Source organism: Penaeus japonicus, unplaced genomic scaffold (genome assembly GCF_977035675.1).
Source record: "Penaeus japonicus unplaced genomic scaffold, GWHDUDI00000001_assembly GWHDUDI00000014, whole genome shotgun sequence".
In the NCBI taxonomy this organism is placed as follows: Eukaryota; Metazoa; Arthropoda; class Malacostraca; order Decapoda; family Penaeidae; genus Penaeus; species Penaeus japonicus.
This window is the reverse complement of record NW_028234416.1, coordinates 9792050-9804549: the sequence shown is the minus strand read 5'-3', so window position 1 is coordinate 9804549 and position 12500 is coordinate 9792050.

Genomic DNA, 12500 nt, shown 5'->3' with positions numbered 1-12500 from the left:
CCAATCAACAGACTAAGCGAATCGTGTCCTACGCTGGGGAGGAGCGAATTGCTGCCGCGCCGAGTCACGAAATAATGAGTGCCCCTCTCAAAAACCTCAACCGCGCAGCGCCGCCACGCCGCAAGAGAACAAACGCCTACTCCTTGCTGCGACCAATCTCCGTCGCGCAGGGCGTCGGACCTCGGCGAAAGACTGTGCGGTCATCCGCACTATCCCGGGTGCATCTCCTGACATCTTAAGATGCTGAGTTAACGAGATGCTGGAATGGAGACCTGCCAGATGCATCCTTTATTGTGGCATCCATGAACTGATGGACAATGTAAGTTCAAATATGATACTTGATGATATTGCATCATTGATTTTGGACCTCAAAAAGAAGAATGAGAACATGAGTATTTATGTATGTGAGCTAGTACCTCCTTGAAGTTCAGATGAGTTAGCAGATGGAGTAAAACAATTTAATGAAAAGCTAAATGAATGGAGCTCTAATAATGGTATTCCAATTATTCAAACTTATCTAAACTTCAAACCGGGACCTGATAAGTTAGATGAAATGTGCTTTGAATTAGAGAGGGGTAATGAAGGTGTGTTTTTGAACAGGTATGGTGTGTTACGATTATTATCTGTAATTAGTAAGCAATGCAAATACTTTACTTTGGCCTCAAAAGATTCAAGTCTCAACAGACACACAAAAAAATCAAAATGAGAATGATAGATTCAAGAGAACTAGAAATAATAGGGAAGTAAATTATAAGCCTCGACGTAATATGTATGACGTCAGAGACAATTCTAGCAGGGTTCAAGCGCATCGGTTCAACAATAGCCGCGCACATAATGGCTTTAGGGACACAAATCCTAGTAGAAACATACATTTGCTAGACAAATAGGCAACCGTTTGAGGGTAGTCTGCGTCAGGGTTGCTTCAATTGTGGCGGGAATTTAAACCGAATTCAACACACAGGCAATCAACCTGCAGATTGTTCCGACCACAAAATTATTAAATTTACTTCATGCAATATGTAATGGCCACAAAAGTATCATCTATGTCATCATTATTGGCTATGAAATAGGATTATGGCCAAGAAGGAAGAGCGGGGTGGCAGTAGTAACCAGTAAAGAGACATAAAAGGAACCTTAGTTAATGAAAAAGGGACCTAGTTAATATAGTCCCATATAAATGACTCAATCTGTTTCTCTTGCATAGGAGATGAAATAGAAATGCTAATCACAGAGGAAATAGACATAGGGGGGGGGGGGGGGGGGGGGGGGGGGTGGGGGGGGGGGGGGGGGGGGGGGGGGACAATCTTTATGCATAAGCGAGGACATGTTAGTATCCCCAGTATTAGTGACTCTTTCGTTCACCATCCCTTCCTTTACTAATTTACCGCCTGACCATGGACCTGCGAGGAGGAATGGTGCGTGTACATCAGGGATGAATTAAAAGGCCACAGTTACTAAATCTAGGTATTGATGAAGTAGAAGGGGCTGAGTCGAGGACATATGGATTATATGTGCAGTGTAGAAAATTACGATCCATCATATATTGGTCTACGCATCTATAGTCATCGCATGACACATGCTACATCTTTTTAAATATATTACAGACTGTTTGGGGAAAATACATGTCTCCGTAATCAAAATTACTTTGTAGAAGTAGGGGATTTCAATGAATAATATGTTAATACTGATAACAAAATGCAAAATTAATAAGAACTATGGAATTTATCCACAGATACTGACAGGCCAACAAGGATAACCTCTACAATCTACAAAACAATTTTAGATTTGATGATAACAAATAAACCAGATAATAGAATCTCTGACATTGAAGTAAATGCCTAGTCCAATAGCAGATCATTTGAAATTGATAACTGCCTCTCTAACTCTAAGCAAACCAAAACGTCAACCTGTTTGACTGTATACCAAATCATCCCGATGAGTGTTAAAAACTATAATCAGAATTATTTTTGTGACCAATTCTTAGAACACATTCACTCCCTTAACGAGATACTACTTACCGACAATGTCAATTTACAAGTGTCCGTTTTAAATAGGGTTTTTCTGAACTGTATGGATAAGTGTGCACTTATCGTAACTAGAAAAGTAACCCGGCCACCAGCCCCATGGATAAATAGGGAAATAAAAAATGCTACTGAAACGAGAGATAAAATTAGGAAGAGAATTCAGGCCGGTAACTATGAAACATCCTTACGTGATAATTATAAGGCTGAAAAGAAGCGTGTCAAAATACTAATGGATACAAGTAAAAAACAATATTGTAAAGAGAAATTACAGGCCAGTAAAAAATAATATGAGTGCTACATAGAAAATCATCAGGAAAATGATTCCTGATCATAAAAGTAATTCTCAACAAACAAATGATCTTAACCTAAAGGAGAGAGTAGAAAATTTCAATGATTATTTTGCAAATATTGGAAAACATGCCTATGAAAAGTCACGGGAAAATCTTCCTTTACAAGATAATGTAGTTACACGGGCTGACAATCATAATGTAGGTTCAGATAACATTTTTAGGGTAAATCCTGTAGATGTCAATGATGTTATTTTAACTATGAAATCCCTTAAAGAAAGCAACTCATATGGCTCAGACGGTATTGCGTATAGTTTTATAAAAGATTCATTACCAGTTATAGTATTTTATATAACAATTATTGTAAATACCTCAATAGTCACAAATGTGTTTCCTGATTCATGGAAAATTTCTCATGTTATCCCTCTGCACAAAGGTGATGACAAAGATGAATTAAGCAATTATAGGCCGATATCGCTCTTACCAATCTTTTCCAAAGTATTGGAAAAAATTGTTGCCAAACAGCTAATGACTTTCTTAGAGTCACAAAAACTACTCTCTAATAGTCAACATGGTTTCCGTAAGCAGCACTGTACAGAAACCGCCCTTATTAAAATCTCTGATAGAATATATCATAATATAGATAATAAGAAATTGTCCCTCCATTTCTTACTAGACTTATCAAAAGCTTTTGATAGTGTGAACCACGACATGCTTATAGAAAAATGCCAAGAACTGAACATGAGTCCTCTTTGGTTTCAGAATTATTTGCATAATAGATTGCAATCTGTGAGAATAGGGAATGTGCTTTCTACCCAGAGAACTGTCTGCTATGGTGTTCCCCAGGGATCAGTGTTAGGACCAATTCTTTTCTCTATAGACGTGAATGACTGCGAATATTGTAGATTTGATTATGAAAGCAGAAAGTTCCCTTTCAACTATTAAACTATATTTCCAAAGAAATGGTCTACTTTTGAATGAAAGCAAAACAGAATGTATATTTATTGGCTCTCGACACCTTATCTCACAAATACCAAATGATGTTTCCATAAATTTTAATAACAACCATATAATACCAAAGTCAGAAGTAAAAAAATTATGAATATATTTTGATCAATATATGAATTTCAGCTCGCATATAGATGAATTAAGCAGAAAAGTTAATGGTATCCTCATTTATCTTCATATAATAGGGGATAGTTTTGATATGTCAACACGTACAATGGTACAAGTCATTGGTACTTAGCCTTATTAATTATGGCTTGATAATTTGGGGAGTCACAACAAAAGGAAAAATTGAAAGAGTTCAAAGGTTGCAAAACTTTACTGCTAAAGTTGCAATTGGAGGATTACGGAAATATGATCATGTAACCCCTGCTTTGAAGCAATTGAAATAGTTTAGTATTAGTAATAAATATATATACGATATATGTAATGTAATGTTTAAAGACTTACATCAGTGTTTTCCCGATTGGCTGTTTAGTCTTAACACAATGAACGAAATAACAGGCACAAATACAAGACAAGGAAAAAATTTACATGTTCCAAGAACATATACGGTGTCTGGCACAAAAATGTTAACAGTAAGAGGCTCAAAGATTTGGAATCAGATACCATTGCACATTAAGAATACTGCTTCACTTTCTGCCTTTAAATACAGATTAAAGGACCACCTACTAGATGACTAAATGTAACCTTACTACGATATACTGCAAGATGTAAAACTGAATATTACTTTACTACAACTGCAATGTTAACTTTTACTAAAAGTATTAAGGTAGGATTATATATCTAATTGCAATTTTTATTATACATGTATATATATATATATATATATATATATATATATATATATATATATATATATATATATATATATATATATGCTATTTCTTCATGTATGTCATATTATTTTGTAAAAAGTGATATGTATTGCATAAATTTGAATTTTAAAATAAATATACTATATATGGCTGTAACATGAACTGTGATAATCTTGTACATAGGATAAATATTTTATTCTACAAAGAATGAGACAATGTAAATTTGATTTGTCTCTTATGGTATATCCTTTTATAAGAATGATGTAAGTTTTATTTGATTTCATATGATATGCATTGTATTAATTTGAATTTTAATATATAATATATATGGTTGTATAGATGAACTGTGATAATCTTGTACATTAGGATCAATATTTTGATCTATACAGAATGTGACAATGTAAAGTTTTATCTGTTTTTTATGATATATCCTTTTATGTGAATGGTGTACTTTTTATTTTAATTCATGTTAAACAAACTTGTAATCCATCTTTTAAATATGTAATATGAAAATGTATATCTGATTATGTTTACACAGATGTATGTATGATAATGAATATCCAGTGTAAATTGGAAATAAAAAAATTATTATTTTATTATTATCATTTTTATTCTCTCTCTCTCTCTTTCTCTTTCTCCCTCTCTCTCTCTCTTTCTCTCTCTCTCTCTCTCTCTTCCTCTCTCTCTCTCTTTCTCTTTCTCTTTCTCTTTCTCTCTCTTTAATTCATGTTAAACAAACTTGTAATCCATCTTTTAAATATGTAATATGTAAATGTATATCTAATTATGTTTACATAGATGTATGTATGATAATGATTATCCAGTGTAAATTGGAAATAAAAAATTATTATTTTATTATTATTATTTTTATTCTCTCTCTCTCTCTCTCCCTCTCTCTCTCTCTCTCTCATGTCTTCTCTCCCCTTCTCTCATCTCATGCGTTTCTCTCTACTCTCCTCTCTTCCTCTCTCTGCTCCTTTTCTATCTTCTCTCTCGCTCCTCCCTCTCTCCCTCTCTCTTGACGCTCTCTCACTCTCTCTCATCTCTCACTCTACTCTCATCTCTTGTGCTCTCTCTCTCTCTCTCTCTCTCTCAGTCTCTCCCTCTCACGTTCACTTCTCTCTCTTATCTCGTCTCTCCACTCTCTTCTTCTCTTCACCTCTCGTCCCTCTCTCTCTCTGTCTCCTTTTTCTTCTCCCTCTCTCTCTCCCTCTCCTCTCCCCTCTCTCTCTGCTCTTATCTCCCTTCTCTCTCTCTCTCTCATTCTCTCTCTCATCTCTCTCTCACTCTCTCCCTTCTCCTCGTCCTCTTCTCCTCTCTCCTCTTCTCTCTCTCTCTCTCATATATATATATATATATATATATATATATCATATATATATATACATATATGTATACTATATATATATATATATATAATATTATATATATATATATATATATAGATGTATATAGCTATATATATATATATTAATATATTATATATATATATAATATATATAATAGTATAGATAAATATGTCTGTGTGTTGAGTGTGTACATAGATGTTGAGATACATATATATATTAATATGAACTGTAGTATATATATACATATATTATATATTATATATATATAATTATATATATATTATTATATATAATATATATATATATACATTATACATAACTACGATATGTGTGGTTATAGTATATATATATATATATATATATATATCATATATATATATATATATATATATATATTTATTTTTTGTGTGGGGTTGGTGTGTTAGATATATTAATATATATATAGATATATATATATATATATATATAGTAGTGTGTGTGTGTGGGTTTGTTGTGTGTGTGTGTGTGGTATATATATATATATATATATATAATATTATATATAAATATATTATATATATTAACCATATATAATATATATAAAATATATCATATATATATGAATTTATATATATATATACTATATATATATAAATATATATATATTATATATATATGTATATTATAATATAGATATTTGCTTTCTTTATAATATTTATATATTTATATTATTATGTATGTATGCATATGTATATTTATTTATATATATAGACAATTTATATATATAATAGATAGATAGATAATTATAGATAATAATATAAAATATTTCCTTTATGATAAATGTAGATCCTTACTATACGATATACTTGCAAGATGTAAAACCCCTGAAAAATATTACTTTACTACAACTGCAATGTTATACTTTTACTAAAAGTATTAAGGTAGGATTATATAATCTAATTGCAATTTTTTATTATACATGTATAATGTAAATATATATCTATAAATATATATATATATAAATATATATATAATATATATATATTAGCTATTTCTTCATGTATGATAATATTAATTTTGTAAAAATTGATTTATTGTCTTCAAGTTTGAATTTTAAAATAAATATACTATGAATGGCTGTAACATGAACTGTGATAAGCTTGTTACATAGGATAAATATCTTTAATTCTACATAAAATGGAGACAATCTAGTAAATTTTGATTTGTCCTCTTATATGGTATAATCCTTTTTATAAGAATCTAGATGTAAGTTCATATTTGAATTTACATACGATATGGATTCTGTAAATAATTGAATTTGAATATATAATATATATGGTTGTATAGATGAACTGTGATAATTCTTGTACATTAGAGATCAATATTTAATTCTATACCAGAATGTGAGAATGTAAAGTTTTATCTGTCTTTATTATGGATAATATCCGTTTTATTGAATGGTGTAACTTTCTTCTATTTTAATTCATGTTACAAACAAACCGTGTAATCCATCTTTTTTAAATATGTAATATGAGAAATGTAATATCGATTATGTTATTTTACAGAGATGTACATTATGATAATCGCAATAATCCAGTGTAAATTGGAAATAAAAAAAATATTATTTTATTATTACTATTTTTATTCTCTCTCTCTCCCTCTCTCTCTCTCTCTTTCTCCCTCTCTCTCTCTCTTTCTCTCTCTCTCTCTCTCTCTCTTCCTCTCTCTCTCTTTTTCTCTTTCTCTCTCTTTAATTCATGTTAAACAAACTTGTAATCCATATTTTAAATATGTAATATGTAAATGTAATAATCTAATCTACATGTTACAATACAGATGTATGTATGATAATGATTATCCAGTGTAAATTGGAAATAAAAAAATATTATTTTATTATTATTATCTTTATTCTCTCTCTCTCTCCCTCTCTCTCTCTCTCTCTCTCTCTCTCTCTCTCTCTCTCTCTCTCTCTCTCTCTCTCTCTCTCCCTCTCCTCCCTCTCTCTCTTTCTCTCTCTCTCTCTTTCTTCCTCTCTCTCTCTTTTTCTTCTCTTTCTCTCTCTCTCCCGCTCTTTCCCTCTCTCACTCTTTCTTTCTCACTCCCGCTCTCTCTCGTCTCTTCTCCTCTCTCTCCTTCTCGTCCCTCGCTCCTCTACTCTCTCATTCTCTCTCTCTCTCTTTCTCTCTCGCTCCCTCTCTCATCTCACTCTCTCTTTCCTCTCTCTCTCTCCCCTCCTCCTCTCTCTCTCTCTTACTCTCTCATCTCCCCCCCGTCTCTCTCTCTCTCTATCCTCTCTCTCTCTCATCTCTCTCTCTCTTCTCTATATATATAATTATATATATATATATGATATATAAGCTATTATTATTTATATATAATATAAATATATATATCATATATTTGTTATTCATATATCATATATTATATTTTAATATTAAATCACTATACTCCTATCATATATATAATATACTATATATATATATATATGTGTGTTTGTGTCTGTGTTTGTGTGCGTCAACATAGATGTAATACATATATACATATAAATATAATATTGTATATATATTGACATATATATATAGTATTATATTATATATATATATATAATATATAATCATATATATATATACAGTATATAACTGATGTCTGTGTCATATGTATATAATTATATATTATATATATATATATATATATATATATATGTAATATATGCTACATACATGCTATGTAATGCATAGTATAATTTACATTATATATATAGATAGATAGATATAGATATAGATATATATAATTTTCCTTTATGTGCGTGTGTTAGTATCAGTAAGTGGTTACAATTTTGCCCCCCCCCCAAAAAAAAAAAAAAAAAAAAAAAAAAAAAAGGGCCATATATATCGCAATCTTTTATTGCAAAACGCTCTGAGTTATAATAGCGAAAGAAGATTAAGCCTAAATGTTTATAAACACTGATCCAAGGAAACCACATAAACCTATGATTACTGACACGATGATAGTACTCATATTTTATTCATATTCATAATATAATCCGAAAAAGTGGTTATGGGAGAAAGTCATCAAGAAAAAAGACCCTAACTTTACTGAAGGATAATCATGCACTGAAAGAAGTCCTGGAAATGATAATAACGGCGAGTCCTGAATAACTCGTGCTGTCCTGAACTTTTGACCTTTGGACAGCCTGAGGGAGGCGACCCAGAGACACATCATACTCCCGCTGGATTGAGTCGTAATAGCGCATGTGACATGTCTTTTGTTCAGGCCTTCTGCTGAACAGATCTAAAATGATTGCGCTGGTAAGCCTAGTTAGCTCTTTTGGCGCTTGAGGAATGAATGAAATGAACATAATCGAATATCAATTGAATAGTGAAGGGCAAAAATCATAAGAGAATAGAAAAAAAAATAATTCAACTGGAGAATTCTTGTATAATGTACATGATGATCAGTGGATTTGAAGAAGGATCTGATCGTAACTATCTTTTTTTGTGTTCTGTGTTTTCCTAAGTATGGGTTAGCCGGTCACTAGTTCTTAAATGTTAGTTATTTTTTGTACAATCCAAATAGTTTTCTAGAGCCAGTTCAGTATGATATGCGTCTAGAAAAAAAATGAAATTGTTCATGTTGCATAATGAGAATTAATTCCATAAAGTTTAACAAAAGGCTCAAGATAAATCCTATTCATTGTGCTTTGAAATATGCCATGAAGTACAGACAGACTTGCAATCACTTTATATATATGTCCCCAAACAGTATCATAAGGTAACAAACACTAATCAAAGTTGTAAATCGTGACATATATGTTACATATACATCAACTGTTATGATGGAAAAAAACGTCAACCTCTATCACTAAATCATTATGCATATGCTCTTTGTATCCAACTCGCATAAAAAGACATCCTGACATCCTTTTATCTATTCATTAGTCAAAGGGGATTTGCTCTTCATATTGAAGTGTAAATACCCTGTGAAGACTAAAGAGAACATAGAATAATTATGATACAAAGCATGCCAGTGGCAAAAGGAAATTCTCAGTAATGTGCACCAGAAGAGCGGAAGTAGGAATTAGAGATAGACTGACTTGCAAGAAAACGTTAATGTTAACACTGGAAACGAAGGTTTTTACTTTATTCACTAGGTAATTCTACACATTATAAGATGCGTCATAATATTTTTGATATGTATATGAAAGCATGGTTGCAAAGTCTACACTTAAATGCGTTATAATACAGTTGTACTTGTGTTCGATAATCATTGAATCATGTTACCTGGAGATTCGATACTAAAGTGACTCCGGTTCAATAATACATAATAAATGTGTCTATAATGTCCTATAATGATATTAGTATTTGTTTATGAGAATCATACGTGTTGTAGTTTAGTAATTGCAATCACTTAAATGCAGCATTTTCAAACTGACATCTTCGAAGTTTCCATCTAATGGCTAATAGCAATCCGAAAGTGCATTTTAATTTCCTCTGTAATTAGCCAACAAGTCCAAGACTGATGTGTTGACACAGGCACCAAAAAGCTTGCAACATTAATCTTAATCTTTAGGATGAAATTACAGCTTTGAAATTAGGCTGGATTTCCAGTTAAAGCTAGAACTCTGTATTTGGACAAACATAAACATTAGAAAACATATGATTTATATAAGATAGAGGAAAATCAAAGCATATTAATCTATTATTATCATTGAATTTGTAAATAGCAATAAAGTATAACCTGTATAGTCAGAGGCAGTAAATAATTGTGTTAGTGTGTCCGGCTTGTGAGAATTTTATTTTTCCAAGCGATCTTTTTACAATTATATCGCGTGAAATTGTTATCCATGAATTGTGTACCTAAACTTCTAGTTTACTTTATATTGATGACTTATTCATGTTGCAAAGTAATCTCAATGCTGGTCTACTAGATGGAGCTAGTTGTCGTCAACAAGTAATTGGTTCTTTATATAGGGCAGTCAGCTCCTTGGACAGCCCCTTTGTAGATTTACTGGCTGTAGAAACTTTGGATATTGATGCCGGATATAAAAGGTTCGATTACAGGCATTTTTCATTGGTTATTAATTTTTTGGAGTATCCTATTAGTGATTCGTGTATCTGAATTATAATGCAGTGAGAGAAATGTTTCGTTAGCTTATTTACTCTGGGCGTTTTCTTGTGCATTTGTACATATACATATTGTAGGTTAATTATAGGAGGTAATTATACTAATCATAGGAGGTAATTATTTTAATTATAGAAGGAAATTATTTTTTGTATGAGTGTCGTTGTGATATATTGCTGTGATGGGTCTCCAGTGGTGGGAGGGACGTGTAAGGGAATGAGTTTTTGTGCTGTTTGATACTATTTATGAATATTTGTTTTATTGTCTGTGGGAATCTAAACCTACTCAGCGTCTTTACATAATGCCGGCATTTGATGTAATGTATGTGGTTTATGAGCGACGAGGAATTTGATTTGTATTTTTTGTATTCGGGCATATTGTATTTTTTTCCGGAGGTATTGGAATGTATTTACCATATGACTATGTTTTACTTTGATTGAGTATCATTTTATATTGATTCAGATTATGTTTTTTTTTTTTTTATGTGTGAAGGTATTTAGATGAATTAACTTTAATAAGGTTTAAGCGCAGCAAACCTGGCCTTAGAGTTTTCGTCAAACTATAAGTCCTCCACTACATACACTCCGCTTAACCCAGTCACACCCTCACCGCAGGCAGGTGGCTTTAACATGTGCCTTAATACCACCTAAAAATACAAAATATGACCAATGTCGTGAACTCTGTGGTCATTATGACTAACTGGCAACTGCGAATGGGAGTAAGTGGAAGGCAGTGTTCGGGCTAATGCTCGAGATTTCTCCAACGTTCTGGCGAAAGATTTGCGTTCGAGCGGCTGGCGCGAGACTTTAAAGGGCTACCTACTACCGCTCTTTCCGCTATACTTTAGCAGCGCTCTCTTGCTACGAACCCAAACCGCCTTGCTCTTCCGCCGCCGTACTTCCGCGAATCTGGCGCACGGACGTTGGAGAAACTTGTCGATGCTAGTGCCAGCATTCTGCCATATAGCCTTAATATCAAGGCTGTTTGTTGTAATTCGCGTATATCTTTTATCCTGTATTAAGATAGGACAAGGATGAACTTTTAAAAATTGCCAAAGACAAATTATGAAGAGTAATACGAAAGAGATCAAATAAAAATGAAATGAAAAAAAATACATAATCACAGAATAAGAACAACGATGATGCTATATATATATATATATATATATATATATATATATATATATATATAACATATATATATATCTATATAATAATAAAATATAAATACATATATTTAACACATATTATATTAGTGAATTTGTGTTTGATAAATATTAATATATATATAATTATATATATATATACCTATATATATATTATATATTATATATATATATATTATTAATCGCACATATTAATGCAGAAATGAAGTATATGTATAATGTATATATACATGTTATACATATATTACATTATACATTATATTACTATACAGTATATAACATATATACTTTATAAGATCAGATATACTACTCACACATATAACTAACATTATATTATTATATATATAGCATAAAACATGTTACATATGTATTATATATTATATATAAGATAGATATATATCATATATTAATAAACTTATGAGTAAATATATAGAACCTATATATACGTGTATATATGTCTGTTATGTACTGATAGTATACATACAATCCCACAAACATTATATATTATATAACCTCCTATAAATAATATATATATATAGGTATCTAATAAATATATATAATGATGAATAATCTCATTATAATCTATAATGGTAATAATAATCAATACTATACTATTTCTATAATATATATATTATTATATATATATAATTATATAATAATATCAATATATATACACATAATCATCTCTTTTCTCTTCTCTTCTGCCTCTTATATATATATCTCATAATATAGATATATACTATAATATATAT